The sequence below is a fragment of the Anser cygnoides genome, chromosome 5 (assembly GCF_040182565.1).
Source record: "Anser cygnoides isolate HZ-2024a breed goose chromosome 5, Taihu_goose_T2T_genome, whole genome shotgun sequence".
Classification (NCBI taxonomy): Eukaryota; Metazoa; Chordata; class Aves; order Anseriformes; family Anatidae; genus Anser; species Anser cygnoides.
The window spans coordinates 37432793-37455648 of NC_089877.1; the positions used below are offsets into that span (position 1 = coordinate 37432793).

The 22856-nt window shown below is 44.2% G+C and overlaps 1 protein-coding gene across 5 annotated transcripts in view; it reads left to right on the forward strand.

Annotated features, from left to right (window-relative positions):
* Nucleotides 1-22856, forward strand: part of OSBPL5 (oxysterol binding protein like 5) — a 170491-nt gene that overhangs the window by 54114 nt on the left and 93521 nt on the right. Inside the window, exon 1 of one of the 5 annotated variants that reach the window (XM_066998917.1) lies at nt 6217-6239. The exons of the other annotated variants lie outside the window; for them this stretch is intronic. The gene's annotated coding sequence lies outside the window, so the exon portion shown is untranslated. Of the gene's footprint in view, nt 1-6216; nt 6240-22856 lie in introns of those variants that run through there. 5 annotated transcript variants of the gene reach the window in all.

Sequence of the window (22856 nt, forward strand, 5' to 3'; positions counted from 1 at the left end):
TCTTTTCCTAGTAGCTGGTAATTTGGGGTATCTGGTTCATACATATGAATCACTCTTCTGTGCTGCACAAGGTCATTTTCCTCTCTCTCTGCCTTCTGTCTGTCTAACCAGACACCATCTCATAGTCATTTTGTTTGCTGTCTGTGAAATCACTTTCAGTTCACTTCATATTTAGGTTATATTTCCCTCCCCTCCCCCAGTTATTGGCACATACATTATATAGGCTCTCCAGAAACTGACACTTCATTTTAGTCTCTGAAAAATAATGCTATAAATCTGTGATAGGTTGCAGGCTGTGGGACACATGGCCTGTGGTGCTAACCCAGGAGATGCCTCTATCTCATTTCATTTGCCTTGCTACTGTGTAATCACCCCCATTTTAGTATGTAGCATTTTAATATCTGAAGGAGACAATAATACTTTCTGTATCTAGCCTTTTTTGTTAATGCCATCATTATGTATAAATGGCAGTGTTTGCAGGCAGAGATGGTGGTCACTTCCCTGTACAGATGAGAGTGGAAGGTCCTGATGTGGATGTTACTGACTTCATTATCTGCTTCCATCTATGTTCTTGATGAAAGGAGACCTCAGTATTGAAATGCCATCATACAGTTTGTACTTGCTTCTCCTGGAAAGCGTGCATGTAGAAGGGAATTGATAACCTTAAAGATAGCTATCTCTGAGCATTAACAGCTTGTTTATTGCAAAGAACAGCTTGGATAGGTTGGCCCTTCAAATACGAAGGGTAGCTGGAGCCCGGCGCAGTGTGGTAAGAAGCATTGGGACCCACAGCTTTTGGCCAAGTGGGCTTGCAGCACTCTGGCAGCCCAACTAGCGGGTGCTGTCACCAGCCCTCAGCAGCGTGGGTGCTCTGGCTGCCGACCTCCTCTCTCCTCTGCTCCTCCCTGTGCTCTCCAGCCCAGCTGGCTGAATTAGCCCTTCACAGTCAATTTCTTGGGGGAACTGCCTCCCAGCAGCTTCTTTCCTTACTGCTGATCCATCCAGGGAAAGTCACCGCTTGATTCCGTTCTACCCTGTCTGTAAGTAATTTTCATTCGTCTCTGTTTCGGGCTTCTTTCTGCACATTGGGGATGATATCCCCTTCTGTCACCGAGGCACTATAAGCTTAATTAGTGTGTACAAAATGCCTTGGAAAACCTGAAGGGCTTTGTTCAGTAAGGGGCAAAATGCTGTTGTCAAACAGTAGGGTTTTTGAAGTGGAAATACCCCACTGCTTGCATGTAATTGAAGCCAGGCTTTCCAGCACATCTCACTTGTACAGGGATCTGCCAGCACTGGAGAGCTGTGAGAACAGACACCCTCTAATTGCATAAAAGCAGGCTAAATTCGGGGGGGGGGGGGGGGAAGCCTATTAATGTTATGTTTTGGAAGTTAGTATAGTAGTCAGTTTTTTGATGTGGTGTTTGGGTGTTTTTAACTATTTATGATCAGAAGAGCTGTCGTTGCTTTGAGGAGGCTGAGACAGCATCCCTAGGAGGGGATGAGCCTGGGGGTTTTAGGGACAGGGTCTTGGGGTTCCATTTGCTGCTGCTAAACAGGAGTGCATGGCCGTGCTGGGTGGTGTGCACCGAAGCCAACTGGGCAAGAGGGTAGTGCCAGTGGGATAAAGCAAGTCTTTGAACAGATTGGGCTTTACTCTTTACAAAAACTCAGAATCTAAATGTCAAATTCCTTACAAATACCAGGCAGCATGCAGCTGCATTGAGCTCGTGTAGCTGTTGTGGTCTGCTGGATGGGAGAGCAGGGTCGAGCTGTGGCCCCATGAGCCAGAAACATGGCTGTTTCTCAAAAGCAATTATCCATGTTTCCCCATGCCCGAGGCAGTGGGTCACCCCTTTCTTGGCATGGCGAAGAATGTGTACCGGCAGCACTGGGGGAAGTCCTGGAATAGCCCAGAAGTGCCAAGCACGCAAACACAAATACCAGCATTGGCAAATCGGTGTGAATAGCTTCAGAGTGCTGTAGTGTGGGCTGCAAACTGCAAGGCTGACTCCTCGCAAAGACCACAAATCCATCACTTGGAAATGTCAGGCCTTTGTCTCCCAAAATAGGCTTTTGTCCTCTTGTTCCACGAAATGCGGAATTTTTAAATTTTTTACTTGCTTTGTGTCTTACAGCATAATGGGAAGAGTCTGGGCGGTTCACTCTGAGCAGCTCAGTAAGGGAGAAGGGCTCTTTCCTTGCTGCTTGACAGCTGAAGGTGTGCAGGTGCAGTTGAGTAGTTGTGGTCGAGGCAGGCAACCAAGAGGCAGCTTACGGACCTCCCGGTACGGGGTTAGGATGCTCTCCCCTCTCTGCCTGCTGCAGTGCTGTGTGTGCAGGGAGTGGGAGAGCCCCTGCAGAGCAGTTGCATCTGAAGCCCCAAACCTACATACCCCTTTATAGCGGCTTTTGTTGCAGCTCTGGCTGTCGTGTTTGCGTTTTCAGTGACTGGATTGGGAGAGTGGGTGCTCTCCCCTGATCTTACCTGCATGATCCAATGTGTATAGATCCTGTGCAGAAATTGTGTGCGGTGTCAGCAGCAGGGAGCTCTGACTTCCCCTGCCTCAAGGTCCCGGTTCTGGTGACTTTCTGAATGTCAATTTGATGGGCTGCAAGGTGTGACTGATGTGTGCATTATGGAAATGGTCTCAGAAAGGAAAAGAAAAACCAACTCCCTGCTTTTACACGCGTGCTTGCCCAACTGGAATGATAGCACGTACGTGAGTGTAGCACATACCTTAGGTGTCATCTGATTTTGAGGTTGCGGGCTGTGCGTCTGCAGTGGGAGGGGATTCAGGGTGTCTCCAGAAGCGTTGTGGTTCAGATAAAGACTGTGCTTTGCAGGTAGTCTCCGCTTCTTGAGTGATCTCTGCTGCCTGTGCTTTATTTTCATGCCGTGGAGTAGCCCCTGAGTATGCTAACTGTATTGCCTTCAGCTGAAACTAAATTAAGGTCCAACTGCTTATGAAAATCAGAAGAGATAGTCCAGAGTGAAACCTGTCCTGGAACTTGATTCCCCAATCTGGATTCATCTGCAATCTCAGTAATTACAGTTCACAAGTGTGGATCTTTGTGTTTACGAAAGAGATCAGCCCATCAGCAGCCTTGGAGAAATCAGCCTGGTGTTAAAGTCTTTGGCCTGCGTGCTGTGTGGGAGCCTGGAGGAGACAGGCTGTCTGAGGACCTTTCACAAGTGGGGTGTAAGATTTCTAGGGCTGAAGTGCTGTGGGCTGTCACTTTGCTTCCAAGTTTGGCCCCAGCAGAGTGGGACACTTGTTATGTGATCACAGAGGTCATTGCTGACCTGCAAACGTCAGAGCTTAGTTTTGTTCTTGTGGGTCTTCTGTGCTCCAGGACAAACTAGAGGGCTTTTTACCTTCCCCAAACCGGAGTTCAATATTTGTGTTCTCTTGTAGCTAACAGCTGAACTTATGGCAGACAGTGCTCCAGTGCTTTTTCAGTGTAGTTATTACCCACAAAGATCGCAGGGGAAATGTAGAATACTGAAAATTGTCTTGGCAGCAAAGTACACAAAGAGCAGACTTTCATTTATAAACTTAATCTCTAAATAAGCTTTTTCCTTTTAGACTTGGAATCTTTCCTGTGTTGATTCATCTTAGGTAAGAAAGGGTGGGTAGATAAAAGTTTGTTTTTCTAGTTCTTGTTCCGTCTCACCTGTCTTCAACTCCCCTGAGTTAGCTCAATGTGCACAAGTTCCTTCTGTGGAAGGAAGTGTGTGTACCTAACCACCTCCACTCCTGGTTTTTGTTTTTTGTTTTGTATGAACGTAAATGCTGGTTTCCCCTTTACCAGGAGGCAGGGCGTGAGCGCTGTGCAGCTCTCCAAGGGAGTGGCAGAGAGAAGTGGCTGTGTGGTTGTTAGAGGCTGGCTGTCCAGCACTGAAGGGTGCATAGGAGTGGCTTTTTCTGAGCAAGCTGGCAATGTTGGCAATTTTCTTCTCAGAAATATCATGTGAGCCCCCATTTCAAATGCCAGCATCCCTTTCCAGTAAGTCAAAGGAAACCCAGTAGCTCTTGTTTCCAGGATGAGACACGTAAAGGGAAGAGTATTTCTGGGAAGATATTCAGTAAAAGCTTCATGTCTGAGGATAACTTTAGGGGAAGAAAAGAGGATTTTTCTCCTGCACCTCTACCACTATGCTAATATAGTCTGTAGAAGATTGGCTGTGTTGTGTGTAAAGCTTGAAGTCGCTGTGAGTCACATTAGCATGGTCAAATTGAACTCAGATTGAGCTATTCTGATTATTTCTTATGCATCTTAACACAGTGTCAGAGGCCATGCCAGTGCAATTAAACCCTCATCTTCCTAGGCTGTGTAAAAGCCCAGTTTGTTGCAGTCCATGCCCCTAAGAATTCCCATTTTGGAGCCCAGTCCTGATGTCCCTCCTCCAGCAGTGGGGCACTTGAAAAGTCCTGCATCATTCAGCTTGAAGGCCAGAAATCTGCGCCCGTGTTCCTTTCTGTAGGAGGGCAAAAATTCCCTACCAGCCCAAAAGGGAAAATGGTAACCAGTGTTAGACTTGGGTGTGGGTGGAAGAGGCCGGGCAGCTGCTGTGCAGTTGCCGTGCGTCCCTGTCAGTACTCGTGCCTTAACATTACAGCGTGTTTTCGGCTTGGCCTTGGATGGGGAGTTGTTTGCCATGTGAACCATTTGCTCATACCTTTCTAAGCCAGGAAGCTTTAAACATCTAACCATGCCAGAACTTGCGTCAGCTCTGTGCAACACTCCTAAAACCTTTAACGGCCTCTGAAAGAGGGCAGGAGCTCAGCAGCATCTCATCTACTTCCAGAGCTTTCTTTTGCAAGAACACCCTCTGCAGGAGCTTCTCTCCATCCCCTGGGAGGTTACTGCCCTGTCTGCCAAGAAGATGCACTGTCAGGCCTTCAGACCTCCACGAGCACCCCATATATCACCAGACCTGTGGGATAAGGGTTGTAGAGGTGTTAGTGGGACCATTCCAGCTGACCTCAGTTCCCAAATCCTCTGCTCATAAAGTTCTTACTGGTGTAAAATGTCGTGTGGATCAGAAGCAGCTCTCAGCCTTCAGCTGAAAAGGTTATGTTTTACTAACAGCTTGAGCTTTCCATGTTTTCCTAATGTTGGGCAAACCTGGTGCAAATGTCACTAGGACAACCAGGAGCACTGACTGATAACCTCACAACATCCTGCAGCAGAAGCTGCAAGAGCATTAAAATTAAGAAAGCTCCTGAGGGGTGGTGCTGGAGCCCCCTCTTCAGCACTCTGTGTGCCATGCAAACAGTATTGCAAGTAATTGGTTGCTGTGAGGAAACGCTGCAATCCTTTTTTTCCTTTAATCTGCAGGGTTTTGTTTGAAATAGTTTATTATTTTGGCAATTGGCAAGTAGAAAGTTGCTCCTGCTGGGCTGGACCAGGCTGGTGTAGTCTAAGTTGTTGCTTGTCGACTCATCCTTGCACAACTCCCAGGAAAATGTACTGCAGGCTCTGCTCCATCTGGCTGCATGCCCTGTCCTCTGTGAGGCACAAACTGAATTAAGAAACAATCTTCATCTTCTACTGTCTGGCTGTTGCTGCTCAGTCAAACGCTGTCAGAAACCAGTTTAAACACAGACCCCAAACTTGATTATGCCAAGTAAAAATGGGCCCTAGGAAGTGATATCTTTGTAGCTGAAGGCTGGAGGTGGTGTTGGTTTTTCCCACCTTTAGTGCCCACTTCTGGATATGAGCACAGTCTGTGTTCCAGGCAGACTTGCTCAGTAATAAATACTTCCATGTATTTGGGTGCCTGAATTGGCAGCAGGACTCCTGGAGATCCTGGCTTACTCTTGAGAATTAAAATCTGGAAAATATGTCTGACTTTTGTCAGCATACTTATAAACAACTCCTAGCTGTATGTGGGATGGGGCTCTCTTAGCTTTGAGTTCACCATCCTTTGTTTGCTATCTCTCGGACTTGATGGAAAGCAAATCTCCTTTTCCTCGATCTGCATTATAAAAGGAAGCTCCTTTGTTATGTGTCTGCAGTTCTGTTTTTTTTTCTGGACCTCTCCATACATGTTATCTCCACACTGTAACTGCTGCGGAACAAAGGCTCCTCTCCCCTTTTGTGTTTTTGACAGCACCAGCATTAAGCCTCCCCAGGGTGAGACAAGTGGTGCTGAGCAGAGGCTGCGCTGCGACCCATCCGGGCACCGGCATCAGAGCATCTCTGCAGCTTTGGGGCTAAGCTAACTCAAGGTAGATCCAAAATACAGATACAGCTGGCAAACTTCTGGGTGAACAGCGCTCTTCCTCACACCCCTCTGTCATATCTGCACCAGCTCTGTTAACTGAGGCATGCTTTGAGGAGCAGAAATGTTAAAATGCACTTAATAGTGATATAGCTTCTCTATTTCTTTCCCCCCTCTGTTCATCTCAGAAATAGGCAGTGAGTGGTTGGATCCTGGTGTTGCTATGGTGAGTTTTAAAATACACCTTTGATCGTAGTTGATAGGTGCCAGCCAGCATATTAATTCCAAGCTGTCCATATGGTTTCAGACCAAAATACTTGTGATTTTTTTTTTGCAACTCTTCACTTTATTGAAGCTTAGCCTGCTAGCTCACAGCCTACCATGTCTTATTGTGCAGCTCTGTAAGAAGTCTGATCAGGTTTGATATTTCCTTTTCTCAGTAGAGCAGTGGCTGGCAGAATTAAATCTGAATTTCTTTGCGTTTCTAAAGGTAGCAGTCAGGTCACTGTATCTTCCTCAGAGCTGGCGTTGGCAATTTCTTTTTAAGAGTAAGGCTAAAAGCTACATCATGAGGCAAGAAAGGAGAAAAAACTCTGAGGTGAAATGCGAGGTACTGCAAGTATGGGCTTAGTGATTTAAATTTTGTGCCCTCATCTCTTGTTTTTTAGCCTTCCTGTTGCAATGTTCACTCACACTGAAGTGCACGTATTTGCAGAAGTGATTTTACTGAAATCAGGAGCCCTTTTATGTGAACAAGTGTTTGCTGATGTGAATAAATCACATAGTTGAGCCCTGGCGTTTGTCTTGATCTATTATGTAGTGCTGGGGAAGAGTTGTTGTGCTCGTTATTGACTCCTCCAGCCAATTCAGCAGCAGAATTAATTGGGAGGAACCATGTTTGATTTTCCTTTGGTAGCAGCTGTGAGTAAAGGCCCTAATGATAGACATCGCGCTGCATGCAGATCAGTGTCACACGAAGGTGTACCCTTGATGTTCAAGTGCAAGGAGAGAAAATGAAGGCTTTGGAGGGGTGATGGGAGGAACTGGAAAGCATTCCTCATTAGAGCCTGGCTGCAGAAGAGGAGCAAAGCCTGGGCTCCCTTGCACTGCACAGAGGCTGAGCACAGCGACTGCTCAGTTAATTAATCAAAGTGGCAGCATAACTGTTGTAATTTCCCTGTCATCTGTTTGTTTGGGGAGAATTAAAAAATAAAAATCCCCCCTCGTTCTCCTTGTGTACTTCTACATGCTGTTCTCACCAGGTTATTTTTTTCTGCCAGGGTTTTCTCCGTGTTGAATAGCCTGAAATTGCCACTGCAGAGTAGGGGTGCCACAGTGCTTTGCCGTGTGGGGCCTGGTTCGCTGTGCTAAATGTCTTCTAGGCTACTGCAAAAGGCAGAGTGTCTGCACCCTGAGAGCCTGAAACACAGGTGGAACTGGAGTCCGTGAAACAGCATTGCCAGGTTAGCAAGCACTTCATGTACGGTACTTAGCTGGTAACTGCTCAGGAAGAGTGAGGAGGCAGGTGAGTGAGGTTGTTTGGCTTAAGGTCAGCCTCTTTAGGTGAAGCATTTTAGTGAAGGAGTAGTTTTTGCTTGATACTTCTGCTGATGCCATCATTAACGAACACGGAAAGGACCCTTTCTGCTCATGGGCTTCAGGATTATGTCTGGAGGGTTTTGCTGAAGTCTGTGGCTTCAGTTATTCTCCTGTAGCTCTAGCTTTTTAATGTAAATTTGGTGAAATGAGACCTGGAGAGTGCTCCCCTAAAAATCAGTAGCAGAACTCTTGCTACAGGAGAAGGAGACAAGATCAGATGGTTTGGGCCTAGCAAGCGCAGTTAAACCTACAAAATGATTCAGCCTGAAGTATCTGAAGTGGCAGCTCACCCTATCTGTCTTCATGTTGACTAAGGAGGAGCCCATAGCTCCAAGGCCTGACTGTACCACCCAGGTCTCCTCACTGAATTGAAACCAGAGGCCCTGCCAGAGTCAGCGGGGCTTGGGCATCACCCAATTTTATGCAAATATCTCAGAAGTAATTAAAGCATTTTATAAATTGCCTGTACTGCTTGGAAGTGATGCAGGAATGACTCTGTTCATGCCTAAGTGTGGGGGCAAGTGCTTGAATTTGGAAACACTTTGTCAGAAATCAGCATTTTCCCCTCTGCTTGAGGGAAGCCTGGCCCCCATTTCAAAACTGCTGCTGCACAGCAAGGTTTGCTGGGTGGCGCGTTTGTGGCCTTCAACCTCACTTCTCCTGCAGCGGTCAAATGCCTCCTACTTCCAAAAATATTTTGCTGTCCTGTGTGGTTTTATACAAATACAACTGAAAAGTCAAGTGACAGGGAACATGGTGCTCAGTCACTTTCTGTAACTTATGCTCTGGTTTATCCACCGAGGCAGCCCACGTACCCTAGAGAACAGTCTGAATCTGTGTGAGCGGAGATCCGATAGCATTCTGTCGTGGCTTATTGGGTCGGAGGGCTTAACCAGCTATTAGAAAATGATATTAGGAAATCTGACTTGCAAAGGGACTCTGTTCAGAGTTTTGAATCTTTTGTCAGCTCTAATAGAATATTCAAGAGGAAGTTTGCAATTTCACTCTAATCCTTCTGGTTTTATTTCTCATTTTTGTGCTTGCTTTTCTGCCAAGCAATTGCCCACTGCAGCTATTTGCTGGGACTTGCTTATCTAGGCTTCTGTTATTATCCGGGTTGAGTATTATTATTTATTTGTATGGTAATACCTAGTGCTTCTGATCTGGGATCAAAGCCCCATTGTGCTAGATATTACACAGACCTAGTTTATTTAAAACCACAAGTATTCACTGTCTCAGGAATGTACAGTTTTACCTTAAAAAGACAAGAAGGGTTGGAAAAAGGTAACAGGAAAACAGTCACATGTAATTTAATGAACAATGGTCAGGGCACTCCAGCTGTCTTGGCTTGAAATGACAGAGGCTTGTGCCTGCAAAACAAAAAATGACATTGGCTAGAAAATGGTGATTTCCCCAGTAAAGGGCATTCATCAAACTGTTTTTCTGGTTGCCTTAGGAAAATAAGTTCAGTTCAGAATGGGCTTTGCTACTGTTTGCAGGACCACAGCCATCTTCACCCATCAGTGGGTACAAGAGGCTTCTTCAGCCAGAAATTAGGAAATCCCAGATGAGTTTGCATGATACACTTTGGTAAAATGTATCCTCTGAATTTGGACCTGGCCGGAGCGTCTCCTAGTGGCTTGCAAGAGGCTACATCACTGACTTCAAAGGCATGAAGTTGTTATAGTTTTTGGATGAATCTGACTATTCAGCAAGCGCTGAGCTGGCCGGTAGCATCATCCCAGGCTGGGAGCTGGCTGGTTGGGGTGCAGCCCTGCTGAGAGGGAGCACGTTAAATAGGAGCAGATGTGAACGTGGCAGGCTGTGTGCTGGACTGTGCTATGAGCATCCCCAGCGGTTGGGAAGAGGTTAATATTTTGTTCTACCCCTTTCCCCAGCCACTTCAAGGGGGTTATGGAAAAGCTGGAGGGGCCCAAGCCTGCTGTGTGCAGTGGGCAGGAAAAGTGGTGAGTTGGAGACGCTTCTGGAGTACCACAGTGAAAGGAGAATGTGTCCTAGCAAGCACCAAATCTGGGAATTTCCCCTCCTGTGGGACTGGAGGCCTTAAACGGTGTCTTCCTCACCTTAAATGCCTTCTCAGCAAGCCTGCCTGTACTGGTGGGATTTGTCCATCCAAGCCTGGTGGTGTCCTTGGAGAACTTCAGCTTGTGCATAATCAGCCTTAATAGGAGGGTGCCTAAAGCTTGTGGGGTCAGGTTTGTTTTGTTTGCTGTCTTGTTTTAGGATTTTTTGCTCTTTTTTTTGGAACAACAGTGTGTTTTTCTTGCCAGCAAGGAGGCAAACCTCTCTTCCACCTTGGAACTGCACAGCCCGCACTTTTGTTTTTCTGCTGGCTCCCACACTTGGCTTTTTGTTGTTGCTGCTGGTGAGCTTAATTGCAGAGATGTGCCAGGCTTAGCAGACAGATCCAAATTTAGGTCCCTCCGCCTTTGAGCAGAACAGAAGGTCTACAGAAGGCATTTTTTAGGGTAGCTATTCAGAATAGCTAATAACAGAGGCTTATTGGCTTCACTTTAGTCAGCACAGCATCCCTGGACCCAGCCGTGCCAGGCAGTTGGCTTTTCTTTGCACCTCTGTGACTTGCCATGGTGATGGCCCAAGGTGGCAGTGGTCCTAGGGAGAATCCCGGAGCAGAAGCCTGCAGCTGGGGCTGAAGTGTGACGAGTTGTTTTTACTTCTCAAGGCTCTGGATTGTCTCACCCCATCCAGGCTTGTTTCCTTGCTTAACTTACATATTTGTTTCTATGTCTTTTGAAATGATGCATTTCCTTTTTTTCTCCATGTTCCTTGTGAAGTGCTGGTCCAGTGAGTTTTGTTCCAGCCTGGCAGAGAAAGGTGTGTCCTGAGCAGAAGCTGGCATAAAAGTGTGTAGTGGAGATCATTTCCCTAATGCAGACTAGACTAGGATATACCTTTGCAGGGACTGTAGCCAGGAGGGTTGTGTTATGTAGCCATTAGGGTGCTTTGAATTGCAGAGTAATTGGAGATAGGAGCTGGGGCGTGTGAACAATTGGAGAGCTCTTACTGGCTTGTGTGGATAGAGTTGAGAAGCAAGAGGAAAGGGGCTGAAAACGAACAGGCTGATGAGAAACTTCGTATGGCCCATAACTAACTGTGCGCCTGCTTCTGCAAGACAGTTGTCTTTTGTGTGTGTTGTAAAGTAGCTTTATTTTAAAACTGGGTGAAAGTTACATGCTTATTACTTGAAGTCATTTGTCTTCAGGTTTAACATCTGAGCTGCAGGTGAAGTCACAGCTTTCCCCGTCTTGTCCTGGAAGCTCACTTTAAAAGGTACTCTGTAATGTGCAGTTGCTTAACTTCACCTTGTGTTGTTTGGTACTACAGTGATGGTAAACCTACTCCACGAGTCTGCCCATAGGTGGGTCTGGTTACTGTACTTCTCCTTTGATTTTTGAGTAGCTAATATTTGAGCTAGCCAAAGCTGAGCAAATGTATTGCGTTATCATTTATTGTTTTATTTCATACTCAAGCCTCCTTCAATTCTTTCATTAAAGACATGTGAGCCTGACAGCCTGCCAGGCTGCATAGTTGCTGTGCAGGTGAGTAGCACCCCATGCCAAAGCTGCACCCACCTTCCTCTCCTTCCAAAATACCCCTCTGGCTCTGGAAACGCTTGGCTTCTGTAGCTGCTCCTGGGCAACTTGTGCATACTACATCTTTCGAAGTCCTCTAGAGTTCATTTTCAGTGGGGGAAAAGAGACCCAAATGTTCTTGTATCTAAAAATTCTTGTGCCAATCCTTTACGTGGTTTTTTGAAAGCATACGTTTGGCCAGAAAATAACAAAATAGGCTTTGAATTTTGCCTCACATGCTGAGGGTCTGTGGGAGGAAGATGGTAGTAGCTACCTGAATGATTTCCAATGTTACATGTAAGTCTTGGGTGGAATTAAACTGCTCTGAAATGAGCTACTTGCCACATGAACGATATGGTAATGGGCCCAGGGTGCTGAAGAATGCTTTGTCAGGATTTGGGAGAATACCCACCTGGACCATTATCTCTTGTGCCTTTTGCTTCTTGTTCTTGCATCATAAAGTTCCTGCCTATGGCCCTAACCTCACTGAGTGCAACATGGGAAACAGTTAAGGATGCTTTTAGGACTGTGAGGCATTTCAGTGCGGTGATAAATGATAGAAACATCTCTTGACCTGCCCATAGTTAAGAATCTTGCCTTTGTTTGGTGCTAGTACTCTGTGCCTCTTCTTCCCTTGCTGAAATGCTCACTCTTGAGGACACAGTTGTGAAAAGGAGCTGGGAGTGTGGCTGGTTTGTCTCTATCAGCCAGCTGCTAGGCTCGAAGGGGGGAATTTGGGGTAGGTTGGATAAAGGCATGAAGGCTCAGAGTCCTCCCCCTAAACTTCAGGCACTTTAATGAGCTGTGAGGGGTGTGGGGCTGTTGCTGGTCTCCGGGCATCTCTCAAAGGTAATTCCAAGCAGGGGTACCTGGAATGAGGTCACAAATCGGGACCTGAGTGCATCATCTTCAGGCCATTAGCTCCAGCCTAATCAGCAGGGACCAGAGAGCCATCTCATTTTGGGGTCAAATACCCACTTTTCTTGTGTTTCTACCCTCAGGTTGTTAAAACTATTTTGTAACACCTCAGCCATTCATTAAGCAAACAATCTAGTTCTGATTTTAATTTCTGTGGCTGAATTTAATTGTGCACAAGCCCTGGTGCACGGGAAGCTTATAGACACATCTGTGATTGCCTCTCAGCGGGCTCGCTGGTACTTATGCCGCAATACTGTTAGTACTAGCGGGGACAGACTAATGCCTTCCTGCTTAAACCTGTCAAGGAATCTGTTAATGGGGTGGCCTACTTCCAAATTGCAAAGAGGAGCAAAAGCTCATCAGACAGTGTAAATGGTGATAATTTCAGCAAATGCTTTCTGTATAAGGAGATTGATGTTTTAAGTGTCTCAGCAAATTGGTAATAATGATCAGCAATTCTCTACCATTCTTCACAAAGGAACAGATCTTTGATGAAAGAAGCAATTAAGTGCAGCCACCTTCTGGACTGAGCTAATGCAGACTTTTCCCATTGTCCTGATAGTTAACTGCTAGACCTACAAGTCGTGTTTAATGAGCTTTCTGCTTCCAGACCAGCAAGGAGCCTGCAATGAAGCTGGAGAAATGTGAACAGCATTTATAGCAAGCTTCTACTGTGGCTTCAAATATGCTGGACAAAGCTGTGTTTGCCTTGTAGTCAAAACGGGATGAATCAAGAGATGAGCAACAATTCTGCAGCAGCTGCTGTTCCCGTTGTGCTGTTTGCTCATTTTACAGGTAGTGACAGCAGAACGAACATCAGCTGGATCCCTAGTGCAGCATATGGAAACATTTCAGCTTCCATGTCAGTGTGCATCTGGCTTTGTACTCATAGATGTGAAGAAGAGATCTGAATTGAAGATAAAACAATTCTAGGCTGTGCGGAAGCTTTAGTATAGGATTCCTTTTGCTTTGCTGCAGGAGATGTTATTAGTGTGGTCTCCGTGTTGCAGTAGTGCTTGGACAGCTTCACCGGCCCAGCTTCAAGACAAACTGAAGGCCCTGGTTGAGTAGGGAAAGCTGGGGAGCAGTTTGCAGACCAGCACTCTGTATAACAAAAGTCAGTTTCCTGGTTTGGTCTCCTCCTAAGTCTGTGTGAGCTTCTTGCACCCAATGTCCTTTCAGAGGATGATACTACTTTGTGAAGAACTGGGATGCTGTTAGCTTCTCCTGATAGCCTCAAGGTCCCGCCTTGGGAAAGACAGCAATTATTATCCACACTAATACTAGGCATCCTCTTGTGGACCTCTGCTTTGCCTGCAGTCTAATGAGTATCAGGCTGTTGAGCCATCCTTAGACAGAGCGGTACCTTTGATCACTGCTGTCTTTCCATGAGCATATTCCAGCTCTGATTCATCTTGTCTAAGGTTAGAGGACCAGAACTTCATGTAGCATTTGATGTGTGAATTAGCTGTGGATTTACTGCAGTGGTGTAATGTTGTCTTCTGTACTTTTTTGTAGTAATTCATATTGTTTGTCTTTTGACTGTCGGGCTCTGAGCTGTTGCTATCAAAGCATAATTTTTCGTAAACAGTTACAACTGTATAGCAACTGGGAGTACTTCAGCAAGGGTACTTCACCAGTTCTTTGGGCAGTGCTTCTATTGACTCTCTTGACTATCTTTATGTTGTTACCTTATTTTTTTTTTTGCATAGTTGCTTGACCTCTTTTTGGAGTCATTTTGTAGCATATCAAACAATGCTGCTCCCAGCATAGGCTCCTAATGAACTTTACTGATTACCTTCTTCCACTGCTAACAACTTAGTCCTATCCTGTGAAGCAATTTCTATCTTTTGAAAAAATTAGTTTTTTGTTTAAGCACTTGAGGGATTTAGCTTTCAAGAGTGTTAGGTGAAGGACTTTGTCACAACACTTTTTGAAATCTAGATCATATTAGATGGATCACTTCTGTCTACACAGCTGCTTGCTTATTTGGGGAAATCCAGGAGGTTTGGAAGGCCTGACTGGCCCTTACAGCAGCTGTGTTGACTCTACAACAAGGTTGCATTTACCTGGGTGTCTGTCCTTTTGTAATCTTCACAAAGTTGCCAGGTACAAATGTTAGTCATGCAGACTTGTAGTTCCTCCAGTCCTCGCAAAATCTCTTCTAAAAGCTTCATATTTTTAATTTTCTAGTAATCTAGCTATCTCAACTGAGTTCCCTTAAAATTCTTAAGTGAATGGCATCTAGTCCTGACTTTGTTACTGTTCATTTTTCCTGTTTGTCCCAGAAGCCCTCTTGTGATCGTTGAAATTTAAGATAGGTCCTGAAAGACGTGACTGTGGCATCTCCCTTGTTTCTTTTGCAATTAGATCTATGGAGGTTTTAATGGGTATGTTTATTTGAAACAGCTTGTAGATTAATTCTCTTGTAAAGAATATCAAGATACTAGCTATGTTTTTTCCCCTATTTGTAACATTTAATTCTAAAGTCATTTCAACCCTCTTTAAAAAGAGGGGAAAAAAAGCATCTCATTTACACTTAGGCTGTTTTTTGTTGCTGCAGCACAGCAAAGGATCTTAAAATCTGGAAAATTACGTTTGTTTCTTTACACTGTGAGGTCAGTTGAAAGTAATTGCTGCTGTAAACAAGAATTACACCCCATTGTTTTCATCTGTCTGACAAGACAAAGAATCTTTTAATAGAGATATGTAGTACTGGAAATGTTTGTAGAAGTCACTCTGCTCTAAATCTTAATCACACTTAAAGAAAAATCAGGTGCTGCTGTTTCCTGACTTATGCTTTCAAGTCAGCTCATATAGGTATGATTTATTTCTCTCCTGTGTTTTCCCAGTGCTGTCTGATAAGATATCTATATTTTGGTTATGATGGAGGGCTGAACTTAGTGCAGGCAGCCTTACGGATCACATTGGTGCTGTGAGGACAGCTTATAGCTTTTCACATTGATTTCTCTGTGTCATTATAATCTTGTCGGCATGTTTCCTTCCCCTGGAGGTATGCAGAAATGTAAGCATTAACGTAAATCTCTGAATTTCCAGGAGCTGAAGCCATTGAATTTTGTATGGAACTAGATTTGTTCCCATCTCATCTGTTTTAACACCATGTTTTCAAAATGGAACCCAAATCAGATGATGAGCAGGCAGGTAAATGATGCTTCAGCATGCAAGGAGTTTTCTTCCCTCGATTCAGATTTCAAACTGTAGCATTTCAGTTCTTCTGCAAGTCCTAGCACAATAGGAAATACTGAATTGCTGGTTGAGTGAAAAAGCATTCTCTAGGCTTCCTCAGCACCTGAGCTGTTGTAACAATCAGCACTCTTAGTTTGTTGTCCATTTTTTTATGACTTCAATTGTCAAGTTTTTGTCATGAGCTAGAAGCCTATATATTTTTAATGAAAGCCAGTATGGTTCCTGTTTCTGTGTCTCCAAGAGCACAGACTTGAGGCAATATCGCAAATCCCTTTCAGCTGGAAATGAAGTGGCAAGCCTTCACAACAAAGTAAATAGTACACTTCCAACACTATTTGTTGAATGTATATATTGCCTTATAACCCCAGTCTCTGAGCTTTTCAGGAGTAAAGTAATACAGGATGTTAAGGGTTGGGCGCCTTGGAGCTGACATGTCCTCATCTGTATGGTAGGTAGTTGTATAAAATCTGTTGGCTTTCAGAAGTGCTGACTCCTGCAATAGCTGCTGGAGTCAGTGAAATCTGCAGCTGCTCTAACTTCTGAAAACCAGCCTTGTTTAGTTCAGGTGAGCAGATGTGGAGTTAGGCACGTACAGCTGGGCATCACGTTCTGGAATTAGGACTGCGTTATTCTTACCCCTCAGTCTGCATCCCCTGTTGTGTTCACCTGTAGTTTGGTCTCACATCCACTGAAGCCAATAACAAAATTCCTTTTTTTCTTTCCCCTGGTATCGCGTGGTTTGACTATTTACTTTTGCATCCTTGAATGTAAGATCCAGCAAGGCAAAGAGGAAGACTCCCACTGATGTTGAAAAGGCCAGATCCTTTCACTTTTATCACCTGTGGGAAGTTATATAAAAAGGAAATTGTTGATAATTTTCCTGAAGTCCCCTTTGCTTTCAGAGGTCATTCCATTTTTGTAATCTGGCCAACACCAAGATAACTTTGGTACTAGCTGGGTGTTATTAGCTTTGTTTTAGTGCAGCAAAGTTACTAGAGTTGGTTTTGGTTATATACTTGTGTTTTTAAAACTTAACAGGAGGCACTGGGAAGAAAGGTAGGCATCCTGATCTGGGCACATCAACTGGAAGAAAAGAAAATCTAGCTTAAAGTTGCAGTTTTCCTTTCAGTGCAGCGTTAGGCTGAATAAGAGCCTCAAACTGTATTTAAAATCCAGTTGAAATCCATTTTCCCAGACTAGACATGAAGACTGAAAATACTTAGCATTTAGGTTGTCGTAGAAACACTGACTGAAGGTGAGAAAGTTTCAAGGCTACATGTGCCTAATAATATCCCAGAACTCACATAAGTTCTAGGCCTTTATGTACTGAAGGCTAGTGTTGATGACAATTTTACATCCTGACTTGAGGCAAGCAGTCCTACTCAGCGTGTTCCCAGTGTACGTGCTAAAGTTTGGTCTATGTAAGCTGCATTAGTCTACATCCTGCTAACCTGCGGTGTGTTCAGGTACTTCAGTGTTCCACTGAGCTGGAATATTTCAGCACACAATTGAATATGTTGCTAAACTGCTGCCCTAGTAAGGTGTGATAAATTGAGTTCATGTAATTTCGGAGCAAAACACTGCAATGAATACTTCAGAGAAAGATACTTCTGGATCATTTTATGCCAAAAGTTGTGTTAGGGGACTTTAGCTGTTTTGTTGCATTGTCACTTTCTTGTGCTGTTCTCATTCTAGTTTTTAATTGAGACATTTCTTGAGACTATTCTTTTGTTGAGTCAAACGTTTATTGATCCTAAGGCACCTCACAAAATCTATTTATTTTCAGCTGAGGACATTGTTTCAAACAATTGGTCTCAAGATTTATTTCCCCACTTTCCTATTTTCATTTCATTAGGTGTAAATGCAGAGTCATGACTTCTCTCCTCAGACCGAAGCCTTTAGTGTCCTTTCTTCTTGGTTTCCATTTGATTATAACTACATCAGGAACATTTTTTTGAAATCTGGTCTCCAAATCTGTGTCTTTCTTTCACTGAGTGAAGGATATTCTCCTGGAAAATCCACTGAGTCAAAAAGGATCCACAGATGTGGACAAGTAAAGACTTTTTCAAACTTCAAGGTAACCTTAATTCAGGTTATGTAACCTTAAATCTGTTATGTTACTTGAAGTCATAGAGAAGTTCCTGGCTTGGCGAATTGTGCTGAGCTGTTTGAAATTAGGGTCTTATGTATTCTCTCCACCTGGACATCCGAGTTGCTAGTTGCTTTTGACCCTGATATATCAGAAATGGCCCCATCTTTTCAAACTGAGGAATATTACATACTCTTAAATAACTAGGTAAGGCTGTTAGTTACATTCAGAGAAGCTTGGGGGCTGTTTCAAACTTGTCATTCTTGATTTCAAACTAAGTCTCTATTCATAGGTAAAGAAAGAAAACTGTCTATTTGACAGATTTTTTTGGATGGCAGCTCTGGGGGGTGGTAGAAAGGCAGGGAGGATGTGCACCAGACCAGCTGTGCCCATCTCTGCAGTCAGCGGGGTTGTCTTATGGGGCAGTTCAGACCAGGGCTGGCAGGCTTTTCTGAGCCATCATCTGCAGGAGGTGATTGCTGATTCCATGCCCAGACTACAGCCAGCTTTTGTAATTATGCTCCTAAATCTCGCTGACACCTTCCACCACAGGTACTTGCTCCCCAGCCTCCCAGATCATCCTAGCTGTTTTGACACACGCTATTTAGTGGTAAGCACCCGGCCCAGCCTCTTTCATAGAAGTTCAGTAATTGTTGCAAATCAGTGCACATACAGCTTGCGATTGCAGTTTATAGTTCTGAAATGAGCCCTTGAAAATGCTTTTAAGCAAGGATATGGGCAAAAATGAATCATATCTCTTTGAGCTCTCCTGCTGGGCTAGTTAAAACAGTGCCTGGTGTCTTCCCTTACACAGTCCTGTCATCTTCCTGAGCATTTTGTTGTGCTGTATCTTCTGGATGTTGATGGATGAGCTCTGGACTATCTTGTTACTGCAGATGCAAAAGGTACTGTTCCCTGCTCTCTGCCTATTTCTTTCCTGGGAGTGCAGGATCCATAGCAGAAATAGCAGAAAGAAATGTGCTTCAGTAGAAAATCTAGCATCTCAGCCTAAAAACACTTCTTAAGTTGCCACAAGGAGATTCTTAAAAGCAGGTCAGTTAGTGCCCCTGTTTAAGATGGGACACAACTGCAGTGTTAATGTTATGTTCTTGGATATACCAATGTAAAGCTTGATTGATTTTTTTTCTTAGGCTGCCTCTTTTGATTTTGATGAGGCATGGAGAAAGCTGAAGTGGCACCTGCTGGAGCTTTTGCTCCCCTGGGTGTTTGGTCTTGGAGAAAACGTGAACCGTTTGTGCCTTGACCTGAGTATGGCATCAAGTCACATCTTTTATTAAACCGTTCTTAGAAAATGCCATTTTTTGCAAGCTACATCAACTAGATCAAATTATCTGGTGGGATCAAGATGCATTCTAAATGAGCACCAAGACAGGGAGGCTTCTCTTACTGTCGACAGTACGATTCCAGCTGACTTGAGTGGACCAAGAACCAACTTCATGCTCCTGTCTCAGAAGGGTGTCTTGCAAAATTGTTGCTTTCCTTCTCCTGTCGTGTTAGACCTGGGATCACCGGTGTTTTTCTGTAGGCCCTGACACTGGGAACTGGGAGACTGCACAGAATTGCAACCAACGCTGCAACATCTTGAGTATTTTGAGTCTTACTTGAAAAACAGGAAGGAAATAAAAGAACAGAGGAATTGTGTTTTAAAATCTTTTTTGTGTTTTAGGGTAGCCTCGTGAGTTTTACAGTTTGATTCATGAGTCTGTTGTGCTGTGGCTTGGCAGTTCTGTGAGCATGCGGGAGTCTCCTGGCAATCACAGGGAGTCACGCTGAAGGACAAATACAGCCTCATAATTATTCTAGTCTTTCTGTGCAAGGAAAATGCCTCAGTGTCTGGAACTGCATAGTTTCCGAGTTTCTATGATGCTCCCCTTCTTGTCTTGTGACATTTCCAGCAGGAATGCAGAGCAGTGTTGGCCAGCCAGCTACGTATTCTGGGCAGATTGCTCTTCCTTAGTGCTATGGTACTGTGTAACGGGATGTCGTTTCTTTTCTGGAACAAAAGGAAGCTTCCATCTGGAAAAGGAAGCTTATGGGTGGCTGGGCTTTTTAAATAGAGGTTCTATCCTGTGAGTGCTTGTTGCACAGAGCAGTCATGGCCCAGGATCTCAATGAAGAGCTGTCAAACCTGGCTTCGCTGTGAAGTCTGGATTTTTCCTGATGCAGGGCAGCCTTCCTGCAGACATCCCACGAATCCTGCACCTTAGAGTGTGGGGCTCTAATTCTAGGCCTGGTCTTGACAATTTTTTTTCTTTGGGTCTTCCCCAGAGCTTTGAACAGCGAGTCAGTGGCAGCACCTCTGATCCATACTGTTTATCGATCCCAGGTGATGGAGGGTGGTTTCAGGGCACCATGTAAAGGATTCATTGCGTTGTAGTGAACAAAGCATCTTACCTCTTAAATCAGAGAGCCCAGGAAAAATTCGCGCTGCTGTCTGTTCAGGACAGTGTTGGAAGAGGAGCTGCCCACTGTGGCCTTAACAGACTGTGACAGCAGCACAAATCATGACCTAGAGGACAGTAATTGTAGCCAAATTCTTCCCTTACTGCTTCTATCGGCAGAATTTTCCATGTCACAGACGTGACTTTTGGCTGACACCTGTACTCTCCTTCTCTTCTGCTTCTATGCCTCCAGTCACATCTTTTCTTTACACACCCTGTTGTGTTATATTTCTGGTTCGAAGCCCCTTCACATGGCAGCAAGGAGATCTGCTCTCAGAGTACTTAAGAAAACTCCCTGCAAAGAGCAACTTGGCCTTTATAAGAGATGTCTGTCAATCCAGACACTAAACAGGTAATGACTTGGGATCTTGCCAGCAAGCCCCTTTCCTTTGCCCTGAGTAATGAGATAATGTTTTGCATTAACTCTGTCTTAGGCTGGCAAATCCTAGGAGAAGAATCTGCAAATGTATTTGTGGAGTTGGTAAAACACTGTTAACGTAGATATCTGGCCACGGAGAGACTTGCATGGCGTTTACAGGCTTAGGGTTTGTTTTGGAATTGGTTTTGGTAATCAGGAATAACAGGGAGAAACTGAGAGCTGGGAGACTTTCTGGCTGTGATTCGAGAAGGGATAATAGAACAGATAATTTGGGCCAGATACAGCAGATTACTTAGGTTCTTAATTTTCAGTGAAGTGGGAAAGCCATTGAAACACAGATTCGTTCTAATGAAATAAGTGGTGAAATTAAGAATGTAAATAGCTTGTTGAATATGGGCCCTACTATGGTTTATGAGGAAAGTAGATGAGAAAGTTGTCACATTAAAAACATGTCCTTCTTGTAGTAACAAAAAATAAACAAAACCAAAAGCAAAATATCATCTCTTCCCAGTTTTGGACAAAAACAAAAAGAATAAAAGATACCTCCTGGCTTTGGGAACCTGTGCTAAGTTTCAGCCAAAGAGGAATGTTACTTGCATCAGGTAAAGACCAAGTTCCAAATTTCAGATAATGAGTCCTCCTCATGGAAATGTTGATCTGGTCCTAAATACGATTTTAGAAATTAGACATTACTAAAAAGAACATAGCCAAGTCTCTTTAAAGTGGTCCTAATGGTCTGCATTAGATGGCAGAAATGCAGACATTAAACCTTTAATCATTTTCACGAAGAGGAGAGTTTCACAGATGTGCAGCTCTGAGATTCTGAGCAGCTTTTAGGAAATATTTAAATTTGACCACCAAAGACTTTTTGCTCTTTTTAAACATACATAACCAGGAGAAGACCAGAAAGTCTTTTTGTGTAAATAACTTGTCTCAAAATTTATGCTGATGTGATCTTAGCAGAGACAAACATCTCTGTGTAAACTGAAATACAGTGTGAGCTAAGGGAGGGAAGATGAATTTCAGCCAAAGATAAATATAAACAGTGCATTTCAAGGCTTAGCAGGAGGTATTTCTGGTTGCAGCCTAATAGGTGACTGTCTTGGTGGTTGCAGCATTTTTTTGGCTTCGGCTGAATGGGTGAAGATGCTTCTCCTGGGATTTTTTTTTCCAGTTTCAGAGTCCTGCTGCTTTGAGCATCTTTGCAATTGCTGAGCAGTGCACACATTCCTGCTCATTTTGAGGGCACTTGTCATGCATGTGTCACACATCCAGGCCATCCATCAGTCCTTGCAGAACGAGAGCATAAATCATTTACAAATTAATAGGCTGAGACACTATATAGTGCTATAGATGGTGTGTAAAGTTTTGTTAATGTGCCATTGAAAGAGCTTCTACTTGAATGCATTTTATTTTTCCAGAGGTTTCCTGGATTTAATGGACAAAACCTGTAATAAAATAAATGCCAGTAGTCAGCAAATCAGGTTTTTTGCTGTCAGTTCTGCTTATCTGTAACATAAGGCGCCTCTTGGAATATGTGTAGATGGATCAGGTCCTCGGATGATTGAATTCAGCCTAATTCCTCTGAAATGAGAAATTCAGTGGGCGATTTAAGAGCCAGACCAAACTGCAGCTGAAAATGATTTGGCACGTCTGTCCATAAGCTTCTATAAGGTGCTTAAAACTCCTCAACTGGTGTCAATGACACGCAGATGTGTAGAAGCCGGGCATTGAGTTGCTCCGCATGGTGCGAGCTGGAGGTCTGGCTCACCAAAGCTGGCAGTCACGGGTACTGAGGATGCATACCCAGGTACCATGGGACAAAATTTCTTCAAGCACTAATCTGATGCTAGTATCTGTGTCCTCTTCTCCATGTGTACATGTATATGCATCTTCGTATATGAGAAAAAAGGAGAGATGCACTGTACTTCAATGAGCTTATTTTATTTGCATGGCTGCACCAACCAGAGTTGGGTGTCAAAGGGGACAGGAGGAAAGGAGTTGGGAGCATTGTTTTGCCCCCAAGGGAGCCGTGCTGAGTTGGTTATTAGACGCAAACAACTTCAGAATGGTGGGAATTGTCCAATAAGCCTAATACATCTGGGAAGATTGTTAGTTTGTCCTCTCGTGATGTGCTCCAGGAATGGACTCGGTGAGATCGCTGGTGTGTTCTCCTATTAGTTTGCCTTTCTATTGCAGCAAAGCTGATGGGCTGACAGCACTGGCCTTTTGGAGGAGATGATGAATGAAGGGTAGAAAACAGCAGTCCCAGACACTGCTAGGTCACAGCTGCTAGCAAGCAGAGAGTTGGTCCTGCTGCAGGACCAAAATGGAGGTGTCTCGAGTTCAGCATGAG